At 25.9% G+C, this 17,723-nt stretch overlaps 1 pseudogene; it reads left to right on the forward strand.

Moving 5' to 3' along the window:
* The first annotated feature begins 11,821 nt into the window (after positions 1-11,821).
* LOC114195128 lies at positions 11,822-16,195 on the forward strand (annotated as a pseudogene).
* Positions 16,196-17,723: the final 1,528 nt, after the last annotated feature.

The following is a 17,723-nucleotide window of genomic DNA, read 5'->3' on the forward strand; positions in this document are numbered from 1 at the left end:
CATGATACTATCAAAATATTCAATATTAAAATAACATACTCTTTTTGATTTTCATGATGTCAAATATTAAGAAAAATATTATAATAGTATAAATCTCAAATTAAAGTATCAAATAACAACTAAATAAAATTCAAATAATTATATAAAAGCTAAAAAATTACACATTACTAAAATTTTATAATAACCAAAATATTTATTAATTTTACAAATGATCAGTAGTTTCATTTGCATTCGATCCACCTACACATAGAAAAAAAATGAAAAATTAGATATGATATAATAATTGAAATTGAAAATTTTAATTACTAGAATATAATGTACCTTCTTCATCATATTCATTTTCACTCATGAGAACATCTTTTCCTTTTAATTTTTTAACACCTACAAACACCAAATGTAGAATATTAGATGAGAATTCACAAAAAATACTAACAAAAAATATTAATAAATTTGAGTAACTTACCTAGATGGTTTGAGTTCCATATCCAACTTCTTGTACACATCAAAGCCTCTATAGTAAATAATTAAACATTATCATGAAACAAAAAATAAATAATAAATAAAATTATCATAAAGGAGTAAAGATAATTAAATGTGTGACCCAAATTTGAGAATATCCATTTGAACATAACATAACGGAAAAAAAAATGTATAATTAAGATTATGATAAAAGGAAAAGTACCTTGAAGATCTGCTTAAACCTTAAAGAACAAGCCAAACAATTAAAAGAGAGTCAAAAAGTGTATAACCAAAGTAACAAAAAGAAGAGCTACAAAATAAGAGTCAAACATTTTCATGAAAATAAATAAATAAATAAAGATAATCAAATGTGTAACCTAAAAATTATTTCATAGAATGAAATTGAGGAACACCTATTTGAACATAACCATGTACAGAGAGTAAAAATTATGTAATAAGAAGAAGAAAAATTACCTTCAAAATTAAATCTTGAAAAACAAACCAGACAATTGAGAGAGTAAACAAAGTGTATAACAAAAACAAAGAGAATGAGAAATATGTTATATATATATATATATTATATTATATTATATATTATATTATATTACTATGTATATATATATATTATATGTGTGGATATCTTATGTTTATATATATATAATTATTTATATATATTATATTATATTATATATTATATTATTATTATTATGTATATATATTATATGTGTGGATATCTTATGTTTATATATATATATATATATATATATATATATATATATATATATATATATATATATATATTTTTATAGATATATATTTATTTTAAGTATATATTATATTATATTATATAATAATATAAATATAATAATATATATTATATTATTATGTATATATATTATATGTATATGCGTAGATATTTTATGCTTTTATATATATATATATATATATATATATATATATATATATATATATATTTCTTTTAAATTTTTATAAATTTGTTATGTTATAAATTTGTTTATAAAAGATCTCACTAGTTAAATGATTAATTTGTTTTATACGTATATATTATATATATTATATTATATTATTATGTATATATATTATATGTATATTATATTATATTATATTATATTACATGTATATGTGTAAATATATATATATATATATATATATATATATATATATAAGTATATTTTATTTATATGTATATATACTATATTATATTATATTATATTATATTATATTATATTATATTTTATGTGTAAATATATTATTTATTTATATATATTTTTTAGATTATTTAATAAATTATAAATAGTTTAGTAATTTAAGCGGGGACGGGTATTTGGGCGGGTATATATATATCCCCATCCCCATCCCCATCCCCAGTTGAAAATTTCGGGTATTACCCATACCCAGTCAAAGCGGGGATTCCCCGTCAAAACGGGGACGGGTTCGGGTGATACCCACGGGCACGGGTAGAGATGGCAAATAAACCCGTCCCCGTGGGTATTGCCCGAACCCGTCCCCGTTTTGATGGGGAATCCCCGCATTGACTGGGTATGGGTATGGGTATGGGGAATCCCCGACTTTTTCAGTTGGGTATGGGGATGGGTATGGGGATGTACATATACCCGCCATAATACCCGTCCCCGCCATATCTCCATTCTCGTTTAAATTATTAAAATATTCACAATTAATTAAGTAACTCCTATATATATATATATATATTCTATTTTTTTTTCTTTTAATTATTTCATTTGTCATGAAACTCATTCTCATCTCCAATATATTTTTTATCTTATCATAACCTTTATGTAATTATGTTAAAATGATGTATGTTAATAAAAAAAAATATTATGCCTCACATTTGAATATTTATATTATTTTTTAATATTTTTATTTATTATAAATTTTCCTTTCACATGAGAATGTTTATACTCTCAATTTAAGATAATATAAAAAAATTCTTTACTTATTATTATTATTATTATTATTAATTTTTGTTTAATTTGAAGAACTCTTTTGTTTCATTGAAATAATTTTCGTTATTTTTCAACCATTAAGTATATATGTTGATATTTGAAAAGTTTTCTTAGTTCTCTAAGATATTTTTCATCTTATCATACCTTAGTTATACATTTGATTTCCTTTGTGTGATTTTTTTCGATAGTCTCTCAAATTATTTCTAAAACACACATTTGTTAGTTTTTTAATATTTTTATTTATTGTTTTTATTTTTATCATGTAGAATAATATTTCGATATATTCTATCTAATTATTTTTTATTTTATAACTCATTGTTAATCATAATGTAATTTTTTCACTTTCAATTCTGTTTGAAGTGGTTAAAATTATATATATATATATATATATATATATATATATATAATGATATTTAGGAATAGTATATGATAATTCACTACAAGAAAAATATGAAATGGTGACTGATTTAGTCAGTAACCCATATCAGTCACTATTTTTCATCATTGGTGGTAGTAGTTGATTTATTGTCTGAATCAATGACTAAATTAGTGACTGATTCAATGATCGAATCGATACTTGATTTAATGACCAATTTAATTACTAATTTATTTGTAATTTAATGACAAATTTTTTTGTCACTAATGATATTTCTATTTAATTTTAACCACTTCAAACATAATTTAATAAGTAGTTCTCTAATGTATTTTTTATTTTATCATACCTTAATTATACATTTGATTTCCTTTGTGCGATTTCTTTCGATAGTCTCTCAAATTATTTCTAAAACACACATTTGTTAGTTTTTTAATATTTTTATTTATTGTTTATTTTCATCATGTGGAATAATATTTCGATATATTCTATCTAATTATTTGTTATTTTATAACTCACTATTAATCATACTGTAATTTTTTTCACTTTAATTGTATAAATAGCTTTTATTTACTACAATATAAAAATTTAATGTAATTGCTATGAATATTTTTTTGTCACTATCCAACATATATTGAAGTTCAAAAGATACAAAATCTATGTCAAAATTTTATTATTATGTTTATTATTTGTTCTTTGTGTCATTTTGATCAAGTGATGTATTATAACTTTTATTAGTGTATAAAAAAGAGATTTATTATAATTTAAAAAATTGAAGTAAACAAACATTTAAAATATATTTTAATTTGAATATTTTTTTTCCTTTTATTATTATGTTTATTATTTGTTCTTTGTGTCATTTTGATCAAGTGATATATTATAACTTTTATTAGTGTATAAAAAAGAGATTCATTAGAATTTAAAAAATTGAAGTAAACAAACATTTAAAATATATTTTAATTTGAATATTTGTTTTCCTTTTATATTTTTTTGAAATATTTTTTAATTTTATCAACTAAGTTCATCAATGTTGTAGTTTGCAAATTTAATAAATGTTTTGGTTCACATGAAATTTTATTTGGTATTCTAATATAAAATGTAAACAATTATAATTTATTTTAAGGTATTTGGCATCAAAGAAAATCCTCCTAATATTGAATATTTCATAATATTATGTTTTCTTTACCGTAATTTTTTTTCTTTTATAAAAATTAATAGTGAAGTAGTTAGAACACGGGTACGGGTATGGGTACGAGATTATACCCGTTACCCGGTGGGGATGGGGATGGGAAAAAAGTTTGATACCCGTTGGGTTTGGGTATGGGGATGGGGATGAATTTTTTATGCGGGGATGGGTATGGAATAGCGAAACTCGTCCCCGCCCCGCCCCGTTGCCATCCCTAGGCACGAGTTTATTTGCCATCTCTAGAAGTGGCCAATACTAAATACAATTTTAGTATTTTTAAGATTGGTTTCTTTAATGACATTGAGGATTACAAAATATTGAAATTGTGTACATAAGGTACTAACTTAACCGCTATATGTAATTTTTAAAAAAGTGGACCCCAATTAGTAATAAAGAAAAGAAATGAACCTCTTTTAGTAAAATATCCAAAGAAGAGAGATAAACATAAGAAAAATATGGAAAAATCAAAAAGAAAAGAAGAAAAAGAATTATAATTTATATTTTTATTTAATTACAATGTAGAAATGTAGGAAGCATTGGTATTGCATTTAGTATTTTATTTATTTTATTGATTTATTTTATAATTATCAATGAAAAAAAAATTGTGTAAATGTGTGTTTACTCATTTTTTCATAATAAAATTATTATTATTATAAATAAATTTTTATAATTTTCTTGAATAATTTTTATTTATTTTGTACATAATTTTTAATTAAAAAATTTCAATTCAAAAAAATGGTTAAATTTAAAGAAACAAACCTTTAAAATATAAAATAATTAATTTAATTAAAAAATTTATTTAATAGATAAAATTAAAAAATAAATGTAGACTATATATATATATATATATATATATATATATATATATATATATATATATATATATATATATATAACTAATGGAAATATAGGTGTATCCTCGCATTATTTTATGTTTAGAGTAAAATAGTTTGAAAGTATCGGTAAAAAGTAATTGAATATTAACTTAGATACTATAAATATAATAAAAAAAGAAAGGAAAATAATCTATGAAAGTTTAATATTTATTTTCAATTACACATTAAATTTATTTATTTTTATTAATTTATTTATATATTTATATTTATCATTAATTGTACATTAATTATATTTATTTATATATATATTTAGTAAAATATAAAATTTTTATTTTGACATTTACTGTTTTGGTGTTTTATGATAAATATGACAATAATAATTTATTTTTAAGAATAATAAAATTTATAACATACAAATATTTGATAACATTATGATGAGATATTATCTGATATCTTACTATTACAGATAATAATTAATACAAATTAATTATTTCTCAAACTATAATTATATTAAAAGTAAAACTATATTATTAAACATGGACTTTAGAGAATGTAAAAGTTTTTTCTTTAAAAGTTTACGAAATTAAATTTTTGTCCTTATTTATAAATTAGATGTGAAAAGAGTGGACCATGGTTTCATCCAATGCAGTGGCTATAAAAGGTGAGAAAGTTTCTGTTTATTTTCATCCTTTCTTGCTCAACATAGATCCACGCCTATGGTCGTCTGAACTGAGTATGTCCCTTCTCTATTCCTATTTCTAATTCTTTATTCATTCATATTTCTTTTCTTTTTTCTCCAGTAATTTTCTAGTTTTTTTTTTTTTTTTGTATATTTATAAGAATGCTCTATATCCATTCTTTCATGCATATGCGGGTATAACAAGGTTAAAATTCCAGCTACCTTAATTTTAAAATTGAAAACCTACTGAATAAACATTGTCAAATTGTATTGGATTTCTTTTTTTTTTTTCAAACCATGCAATTCGGTTCAGTCAGTGGTTTGACCTGAAAAGTGACCCAAAACTGTAAAATGTATAATATTTTTTTATATTTATTCTTTATTCAGTACTTTAATTATTTAATACAAAGTTACTTAACCTTTCAGCATAATTATTTTATTATGAATTATAATTATAATTATATAATATTTGTCAGCAGTTAATAGGAAATATTTTAGTTTAAATTTATTTCTTATTAATTATTCAAGTTAAATAATTTTTCAACAGTACATAATAAGATTATTTTAATTGTAGAAATAATCACATTTTGTTTTTATTAAAAATTTGGAATATTTTCATCTCAAAATGAATCAAATCATATAGAATAGCTTTCTCTTAATTTCGGTAAACGCCAAGCGTTAACCTTATCCCTAATTAATTTTATTAGTTTACTTTTAATTATTTTGTTAGAGTGGTTTACTCGTAATATAACTGTTACTCTACTTGCGCCGTTACTGTTGGTTTAGTGATTTATATTTGTTATGCAACTAGTATTAAATATATTGTCTTATATACCAAACATTGACTTTTGTACTTTTGAATGCACTTTCTTAATACAATACTTTAATAATACCATGTTCTGGTTTTATTTGTAATTTTTATTTGTAGAAGAAGGCTAATCAGTGTCCTAAAGTGTACCTGTTAAAAAATAATAAATGTATTTTGGTATCATCATTTTTATATTAAAAGTTGAAATAATTAAATACAGTAATTAAAATAGTATAAATACACATAACAAATTTTATAAAGACAAAAATATTTTTTTAATTTTTTAGACAATAACATACTATTACAAAACAAGGACTTTGGAATTTGTAAGGTCTTTACTAAAAAGAAAAAAAAATTAATTAAGTTTCAAATTGACACTTTAATTGTTCTTTTTCTTTTTTCAACATTTGTAGATGTTTAACAATAATTTTTTTGTTAATTTATACTTTCTTATGTTTTTTATTTTTAAGTTTAACACTATTATTTTTGTTGGTTTTTCTGTTAATTTAAACTTTCTTATATTTAATTATATTTAATTTTTAGCAACATTAAAATATAGTTATTTTATTAAATAATTAGTTTTTAACTTTTATTTGTGAACATTAAATAAAATATTAAATACAGATGTACAATATTTATGGGTACTTTTGTTCTTTAAAGAAAATAAAGTTGTATTAATGATTATTAGGTCAGATTTTATTTAATATTACACTTATTTATGTACTTTTGTAGGATCCAATGTAGATTAATTATCCTTAACCAGTACCCTTAGGACACTGGTTAGCAAGACCCTTATTTTTATTGTAGTTTATATTTATGACAATTAAATTTTGTGATATCTAAATAAGGGTGTTGCTAACCAGTGTTCTAAAGATACTGGTTAAGGATAGTTAATATACACGAAATCTTACAAAAATACATAATTAAGTGTGATATTAACTAAAATTTGACCTAACAACTATTAATATAATTTTATTTTAATTAAAGGACAAAAATGACCATAAGTATTGTACATGTGTGTTTAATATTTTATTTAATATTCATCAATAAAAATTAAAAAATAATAAAATAAATATATTTTAATGTTTAAATATAATTAAACATAAGAAATTTTAAATTAACAAAAAAAATCAGAAAAAAATAGTGTTGAACATGTAAAATTATAAAAAAAAGAAACAACTAAAGTATCAATTTTGAGTAGAGACTTTAAAAATTCCAAAGTCATTGTTTTGTATTAAAAAAATAGTCTAAAAATTAAAAAGATATTTTTGTCTTTAAAAATTTGTAATATGCATTTATACTATTTTAATTAATGTATTTAATTATTTCAATTTTTAATGTAATAATTATAATACCAATGTACATTAATAATTCTTTAACCGGTACCCTTAAAACACTAATTAGCATTCTCCTTAAGATAAAATTGATGAACTTTTAAGCAATTCAATTAAAACATACATTATTAATGAAATATAAATATAAGTCATATTTGAAGTTGACATTATTTTAACCTTAAAATTTTTAAAGTAATAAATGTACAGAATTATTTTTTAAGGGGTGTTTTACTGTTAAGATGTAAACAATGAACATTGAATTATGCAAAAATTAATAATTAAATATAACATTAAACAGATTATGACTTGAATAAGAATTAGTGTGTTTTTACTTCATTTAAAAAACAAAAATATCTATATAATTGATAATTTATTTGATACACATAAAAAAAAGTTATAAAATAATTAAAAAATAAAGTAATAATATTTTAATGTTATTAAAAATTAAAATATAATTAAACATAAAAAAATTAATTAACATAAAATAAAATGTTGTTTGTTTATCTAATACATATACAAACAATATTATGTTAATTATTTTTTATCTTCTTTAAAACAATATTTTATTTTCTATTAATTTAAGTTTTTGTATGATTAGTTATATTTTAATTTTGGGCAACATTAATATATAGTTATTTTATTATTTAACTCTATTAATTAATTACATTATAAACTCATATAACAAATTTTACAAAAACAAAATTACTCTTTAAAATTTGTATGCAATATCTCTTATACACAAAATCATCACTTTGAAATGTTGAAGGTCTATGCTAAGACGCAAGTAAAAATATCTATTTGACACTTAAGTGTCTTTCACTAGGAGCTTGAAACATGAAAATTTGAAACTTTTAAAAGATATCATTTTTAATTCTCTTTTAAATCTTTAGTAATATTAAAATATAGTTATTTTATTATTTAACTCATATTTTAATTTATTTTTTAACTTTTTAGATGTTTAACATTATTTTTTGTTGGCTTTTTTGTTAGTTTAAACTTTTTTACATTTAATTATATTTTACTTTTTAACAACATTAAAATATAATTATTTTATCATTTTTTAACTTTTAGTTAATGTGCATCAAATAAAATATTAAACAAAGTTGTATTATATTTATGACATTTTTGTTCTCTAAATAAAGTAAAACTGCATTAATGATTATTAGATCAAAATTTATTTAATATCATAGTTAATTATGAACTTTTTTATAATTCGATAGATGTTAATTATTCTTAACGGACACTGGGGACACCGGTTAGCAAGACACTTATCTTTTATTTATTTTACATGTAACAAATCAATTATCAATTACAACTGTATAATATTTATGGACACTTTTATTCTCTAAATAAAATAAAATTGCATTATTAATTATTAAAGTCAGAATTTATTTAATTACACCTGAGATGTATATTGATTCAACTTTTTATCTATATTGTAAAGAGGATTCTTGGTGTTGTTGTACACATTATTTTTCCAAGTTTATCTTTTATTAAGTAATAAATTAACAATTCAAACGTTTTCTTTTTAAATTTAATCATTTTTAAACTAAAATAACTATTTTTAATAAAAAATTACATTCAAAATAGACGCAAACTATCTGCAATAAAATTATAAAAATATTTATATTTTTTTAATAATTATAATTTTAATATTCATTTTTAAAATAAAAAATAAACACATCACATCATGTGTCAACCACAACAATTGACAAAAAGAAATCAATAATCTAAAAATAAAAAATCACAAAAACAACCTTTTATTACATTTTATTTTGCTTCGAAAGCGACCTGATCCAAATTGTTATGCATTAGTAATATATATTAAAATTACTTTGTTGTGCAGATTAGTATGATGTTCTTCTTATCAATGTATATGTGTATATGTTTGTCTTTAGTTTTTTTTTTTTTAAATCATTGTTTCTGTTTTCCTTCCCAATTTGCTATGTATATGACTGTATGTATACTTCTATTTACAATTTCCATTCTGCAATGTGTTTCAAATGTACACTTACTATAGTATCTTAATAGTAATAAGGTTAGTGCCATTTAACATTTACTAAGACATTGAATTTACTCACAGGTTGAAAGAGGTTGAATACACATTCATCGTTGTTGTGAAGATTACTAAAGATGAAGACTTTAGGGTTGTCGCATCTCCTCCAAATTCTTACATGCATTCTGCTACTTACTCCCTCATTTTCTAAAGATGATCGAAAGGTAAATAACATATATTCCATATCCTTTTTTTTATCTCCAAAAAATTACTCTTATTGCAAACATATATATCTTCTAAGTGTGTACAATACTTCAGCAAGCTATATCTTTCCATAAATTACTCTTATTTGTGTTTGGATAAAGTATTTCAACAATACCGAGAAATTGAAATACATTGTATTTGAATTGTTTGCAATTAAATTCCCTTAATTTTCTAAATAACTTGTTTGGATAAAGAAATTAAAATACCTTACATTTCAATTTCTTATTTGGATAAAATAATTGAATTTCTTGTGAGATAAAATTTCATTTTTACAATATTTATTTTAGGCTTAATTATGTTTTGAGTTCATGATAAATTTGGAAACGGGTCTCAAGCTTGTCGGGTCAACAGGTCAGTCGAGTCGTTGGGCCTGCTCGACAAGTTTGCGTCGTCAAGCCCGCCCGACACCTTTAGGTCATCTGGCCCACCAAACCCGTTTGGGTCGCCGGGCTCGCTCGTCCTGCTTGAGCCATCGGACCCGCTGACCCGTCTTGGTTGTCAGGTCGGTTCAGACTATCTCTGTCTTCGAGCCCACCCGACCCGTTGGGTTGTCAGTCCTATTTGGATCGTCGAGCCCGCCTGACCTGTTTATGTTGTAGGGCCAGTCCAGTCCGTCTGGGTCGTTGGGTCAGCCCGATACATCTTAGTCGTCGGGCCTACCTGGGCGGTGTGGGTTGTGGGGCTTGGTCGACCTGTTTGAGTTGTCAAGCCCGCACGACCCATATGTGTTATCAAGTCACTCCGTTTGTCTTGGTCGTCGGGCCCGCCCAACTCGTCTTGGTCGTCGGGTCCGCTTGACCCGTTTGAGTCGTCAAGCCCACCTGACCCGTCTGGGTCGTCGGGCTCACTTGACCCGTTTGGGTCATCAGGCCCGCTCAACCCGTTTGTGTCATTAGGTTGGTCCGATATGTCTGGATCGTCCCAACCTGTCATGGTTGTCAGGTTTGTTGGGTCTGTTTGGAATTGAGTCCAGAGTGTGAGATTGAGTGAGAAGAATTTCAAATTTTACCTTTTTTTAGGGTATTTGAATTTCTTCTAATTTAGCTTATTAAAATACTTTTAAAAAGTGCATGCATTTTAATTGCTTTTTAATTTCTTTATCCAAACAAATCATTTCATTGCAAAAAATTTCAAACTCTTCAAATAAATGAATCACCCTTTTGAATTGTCTCATCCAAACACACCATTACGTTCTTATGTTATTATGATTTTTTTTAAACAGTTCTAGTGATACTTTTTTTCTTAAAGGAATGTTGGATTTCTTTCAAGTTAACGAGAGCTTTGGATTATTGGTCCGCAACTTGCTTTTCATTGTCCCTTCTAATTTATATATCCTACACCAAACTCTTTGCTTCTCTAACTTTATCCTCCAAACGCTTTGCTTCTCTTTTCAGGTCCCTTCTAATTTAAACTCTTTGCTTTCACAAAGTTTTTAAATACTTGTCGGTTTTAATCCGAAATAGAGAATGCCGCATTTAATTTTCTCAACCACAACCAAACATTTGATTGTGCTATACTAAATTTTCTCAGTATCAACCTTGTTTCGTTTAAATCTTGTGTTATTTCTATGCTTTCGAACATTCCAACTATTCATATTTAGACTTTATTTTATTTTTCATTTAGACTAAATAGATAAAAATGTGAAAAATGTAAACAAGATAGATTATGATCTACAGAACTAAAACCTACCTACTTATCACATATAGACATAAACCTAAATTGACCTAACATATTATTAACTAACGTTTTTCCCTTTTGCTTACATAAATCATATATAAGTTGCTATTCACTCCAATCACTCGATGGGTTAAATTTAGCATTGTTTGGATTTTATTGATCAGCACTATACATTTAATTTATGTTGTTGGTACTCTAATTTAATACAGATTTACATAGTCTACATGGGCGAACATCCGAAGGACATGGAACGCACAGAGTCACTTCATACTAATATGGTTCAAAGTGTCATCAGCAGGTCACATATTATCACACAGTTCTTGATCCCCAGTTTTCATTATTCGCTTCTAAAATAAGTTTGATTAAAATTCAAAATGGTATCCATGTAGAACATTTGCACAAGATACTATGGTGCACAGCTACAAGAGTTTCAATGGATTTGTGGCCAGACTGACCAAAGAAGAATCAGAAAGAATGAAAGGTAGTTTTAATATGATTGTGAATCTATAACTATGATGTATACTTTTTGTGAAAATTTGGAATGTTTGGCAGGAATGGACGAGGTGGTCTCTGTTATTCCAAACAGAATCCACAGTATCCAAACATCAAGGTCCTGGGACTTTCTTGGCTTCCCCGAAAATGTCCAAAGAACAAAGGAAGAAAGTAACGTAATCGTTGGAGTACTGGATACTGGAATTTGGCCTAATTCCTCAAGCTTCACCGACGGAGGCGGTGGTCCACCACCAGAGAAATGGAAAGGAAGATGCCAGAACTTCACTTGCAATAAGTAAGTGATGTTTGCTATAACATGCTACAACACATACACATAAAGAGCATGTCTGGTTTATTAAAAGATAAAACTAACCATGGATTTACTCATCCATGAATGCTTGCTTCATGATTTGTTTATAGCAAAATAGTTGGAGCAAAATATTTTCGTCTTGATGGTGATTTCGACAAAGAAGACATCATATCTCCGATTGATAATCTTGGTCACGGGTCTCACACTGCATCCACTGCTGCTGGAAACTCTGTTAGCAATGCAAATCTGTTTGGGCTTGGCGTAGGAACAGCAAGAGGAGGAGTTCCATCAGCACGTATTGCTGTCTATAAAGTGTGTTGGAAGGGTGGTTGTAAAACTGCTGACATTCTTGCAGGATTTGATGCAGCCATTATGGATGGTGTTGACATTATATCTGTTTCACTGGGACCAAAATTCGTGACATTCATCAATTATTTTGAAGATGAATTTGCAATAGGAGCCTTCCATGCAATGAAGAGAGGCATATTAACTTCTAAATCTTCAGGCAATTCGGGTCCAAAGCGTTCCACAACTGCAAATCCTGCACCCTGGATAATTTCTGTGGCTGCCACCACTATAGACAGAAAATTTTTCACCAAACTTCAACTTGGCAATGGCCAAATCTTCCAGGTAATTAATTACCCCTTTAAATTTCTTATTTTTTCAAATATTAGAAAAGTAGAGTAAAAGATTTCCCTCAACATATATGCAGGGAATCTCACTAAATACGTTTAGTCCAACAGAGAAAAGTTACCCTTTAATTTATGGTGGAGATGCACCAGTTCCTGGATTTAAAGGTTCCTTGGCCAGGTACCAACATTTACCAATATCTCTTTTTAATTATATGGTTAAATTTCTTTTGGTTTTGCTTCTTTATTTACAAAATTTAATATCGTTCGTCTAATTCTTTTTTGTTTTCGATTTGGAAATTAAATTTTCTGATGAATTTTTTTGTGTTTGTTTCTCCGTTATATCTATACACTTAAAGATTTGAATTAATGAGTTAATACTTTGTAACGATTTCAAATCTTAGTTTACAAACTATGTTAGGAATCCAAGTGTGACTCTAAGTCCCACATTGACCAGAATTGAGAAAGTAGAGTACCATATAAGGATCAAGGCCCATAAATCCATTGCCTTAAGGTTTTGGGTTGAGAGTGGTGTCACTGGCTCAGATCTCATTGGTGTTGTTCTCCCTAGTGAAATCCCCTCTGTAAAACCTAACAAACTAGTTAAGATTTAAAAAATCATGACTATAATAATATTATAATTTATTTAAAAAAAACACGATGACTTTTTAAAATCGGTTACTATAATAAATTGTAACTATAGTTTAAAAAAAAAAATTCAAGTTTTATTTTTAAATATAATATAACTATAAAACTTTCATCTATTTTTTAACACATGATATTAGTGTATTAAAAAATAATAGCGTTTAAATGGTAATACCTAGTAATATATTTATATTAATTAGTGTACACACATGTGTTGTTGTGTTTGTGTGTACACATTTTTTAAATATACATATGATATTATATTAGTAAGTGATGATAATGTAATATTATTAAGTTAATATATAAAATAACATTATATTTATTAAAAATAAAGTGAAATATATAAAAAAAGATGAGAAAATAATTGTTGATAAATAAAGAAAAAGAGAAAAGCAGAAATAATAGACGATTTTATAAAAAAAATTGTAAAAGTAATGGTTAATTTTCAAAAATTTAATAAATAATTATATTTTAAAGAGTAAAATTTGTATTTTGAAATATAAACACAAAAGAGAGAATATCTTTACATATCGTTATAGATCGTTTGATTAACGTAATAATTTAATAATATATATAGTATCATATTTCTACTGTTAATAGTGCAAATAAGTATACTATTAATAAAGAATTTATTGAAAAATATATAATTTTAATAAATAAAACATTATTAAATAAATATTGTAGTGCTTTAGTAATTGCATCTATGTATAGTTTAGATAGTAACAAATTATAGTTTAGCATATTCTTGGTCAATCAACTGGATGGAGAAGACAACATTTGATTTTTGATTTTTGTTAGAAAATTAAGTGATTAAATTAAACATCTAGAGAGGGAAATAGACTTTTATAAATAATTAAAGGAATTTAAAAAAAAAAGTAATTTAACCTTATTATTTGGTAGTTTGTTAGTTAACTTCCCTCTATTACATTTCAACACTCCATTCTAACATCAGCATTGCTTAGGTATTGCCTTGAAAATTCTTTGGATTCAGCTAAGGTGAAAGGAAAAATTGTTTTGTGCGATCGCTATTCTCCTTCTCCAAATGTGGGATTTGCTTCTGGGGCTGCTGGTCTTATATTCACTAGTACACTGACTTTCCTTACGGCAGATATATTTGCATTGCCAGCAATTCACATTAACCAAACTGATAGGAATTCCGTAACTTCTTATTTAAACTCAACAAGGTACAAAACTTTTCTTCAATCTATAAAATATCATACATAACTGCTGTGTAATTTTGTTCAATTAGTTTTCAATTACCTGATTTATATGTCATCTCACCGTATATTGTAGTAATCCAGTAGCTACCATATCCAAGAGTTTCGAAGAAAAAGATTCATCAGCCCCTTACGTTGCTGCTTTCTCTTCAAGAGGTCCCAATATTGTCACTCCAAACATTCTTAAGGTAACATCGTGCATGCTACAATGTAACATCATGCATATATTTGCTTATATCTAAGTTCTGTGTTGATGGTGTAGCCTGATATAGCAGCTCCAGGAGTTGACATTTTGGCTTCATGGTCTGCGCTTTCTTCAATATCTGGTGTTAAAGGAGATAAAAGAGTATCCAATTTGAATATAATATCTGGAACTTCAATGGCATGTCCTCATGTTACTGGAGCAGCTGCTTACGTCAAATCTAATCATCCCAACTGGTCTCCTGCTGCAATCAAATCCGCGTTGATGACAACTGGTTATTATATAATATAATGTTCTTATCAACCTTTGCAGACTATAACCCTTGAAGAACGTAGGAAAAATGAGGCTGCGAAAGAATTAATTAGTTTTAAATATATGAACATGAAGAGAAAGTAAAGTATGATAACCTAAAACCATATTCCCTATACCACCTTAAACATTTCTGTCGGGAAAAACTATTTTGTGATACAACTTAATGGTCAAGTATACATGTTAATGATCAAATTTGTTGGTTGATTATTTGCAGCTACCCCTATGAATCCTAAACGTAATGTAGACGCTGAATTTGCTTACGGAGCGGGCCAAATCAATCCTTTGAAGGCGGCAAATCCTGGACTGGTTTATGATGCTGATGAAAATGATTATATTAGTTTTCTGTGTGGACAACCAGGTTATAATTCATCAACGCTGCAAAAACTAACTGGAGATAAGAGCACTTGTACATCAGCAAATAAAGGATCGGTTTTGGACCTTAATCTGCCGTCTTTTACTCTATCAACCCCTCGCTCAAGCCACAACAATGTCACTTTTGGTAGAACGGTCACAAATGTTGGATCAGCTACATCCACATATAAGGCCACAATAAGTGCACATCCATCTTCTTTAAACGTGGAAGTAGTGCCAAATGTTTTGACCTTCTCATCGTTGGGTCAGAAGCTGTCCTTTACCCTTAGGATTGAAGGAAGCATTAATGCAGACTTTGTTTCTTTTTCCTTGATTTGGGATGATGGCACTTTCAAGGTGAGGAGTCCCGTTGTTGTTTATGTTCCATAAATTACATGGTCTAATAGACTAAGTGAACTATTGAACAAGGGTTTATTGAGTTGGCGATGTGCTATAGATGATTTAGAGTCCATATTCACAAAATTGAAAATAAAACAACGTCTTACATATTCAAATTTGCCATTGATCACACTATGTGCACAAAAACTAACTGCTAAAAAACAGACAGCTACAAAATAGAAACTAAACTGGTAGAAGTAATAGAAGACAGAAAGGTTACTAAAAAGCAAAAAAAAAAAAAAGAGAAAGTTTTCCCTGTCTATGGTCCAAAAAACTCCATTACGAGTAGCAAATGGCTTCATCATGATAGGCGTGTCCAGTGACGTACCCAAGATCCTGAGTTATTGAGAATAATAAATAAATATATTTTGTCAGTAGTGATACAAATGGAAAGGGTGAAGAAAATTGATAGAAGTTTTTTTTCTTTGAGAACAATATCCCTGAAGAATAATATCGATATGAAAGACTCTATGCGCGATTTTCTCGTCAGTGACTTTTTATCTCGAGAAATATTAAGTTAAAACAAATCACGATGAGATAAAAAGATTAATGATAATATATATGTTTGGAGCAAGATAAAATTGAGACTTTCATTTTGATAAAAAAAATATTGTAGAAATACCAGAGAAGAATAACCTATTTGAATACACAAAACACGAATTATAAGATAGAAAAAGAATTGAAGCAAAAGTTATAAAAAAGAAAAGTGTGGGAGAACAACTTACTACACGTACATTCATAAATGATAACGAGTAAACTGTCAACAAATTCTAAAGTAAATTTTTAAGGGAAACACAAAATTGGACAAATAAAATGAGTTTGTTCTTATATTTTTATTTATTTAGTGGCCTTTTAATTTGTACGAATTTTATATAAATATATCAGAAACCCCAAAAATAGATATAACTGATGTTTTTATGCTCTTAATACACTAAGTAATTCTGAAATGTTTGCATTGAATTTTTATATTTTATGTAACGTTATGTTGCACAGAAATTGCAAAGTTTCAAGATCATTAGTCTAAATAAATAAAAAATTCATAATTTATAATTTCTTTTGAATTAAATAAAATACTAAATCTAATTTTCACCTAAAATAATATTATTATCATATAATACATAAATTGGCCACATTGGCCAACAATATCTTGGGCTGTCAATATTCAAGTCCAAGTCCAAGTCCAAACTCCGTATTCAAACTAACCCAAACAGTGGCAAACCCACGCGAACAATATTATATATATATATATATATATATATATATATATATATATATATATATATATATATATATATATTTTGCACTTATTATAAAATTTATTCTCATTTCTAAGATTTTTTTTATTTTATCATAATTTTTTACAATTATATTCAAATGATGTATGTAAGTTAAATAATTTTTATGTCTCATATTTGAATTTGTCTCTCTTTTAATATTTTTATTTTCTTTTTACATGAGAATGTTTAATACCCTTAATTTAAGTGTTTAATAGCATAAATCATTAATTTATTAGGTAATATAAAACAAGGCTTAATTAGTGATTTAGTCTTCTAGTTTGTTGATTTGGTT

This window comes from Vigna unguiculata, chromosome 8 (genome assembly GCF_004118075.2).
Source record: "Vigna unguiculata cultivar IT97K-499-35 chromosome 8, ASM411807v1, whole genome shotgun sequence".
Classification (NCBI taxonomy): Eukaryota; Viridiplantae; Streptophyta; class Magnoliopsida; order Fabales; family Fabaceae; genus Vigna; species Vigna unguiculata.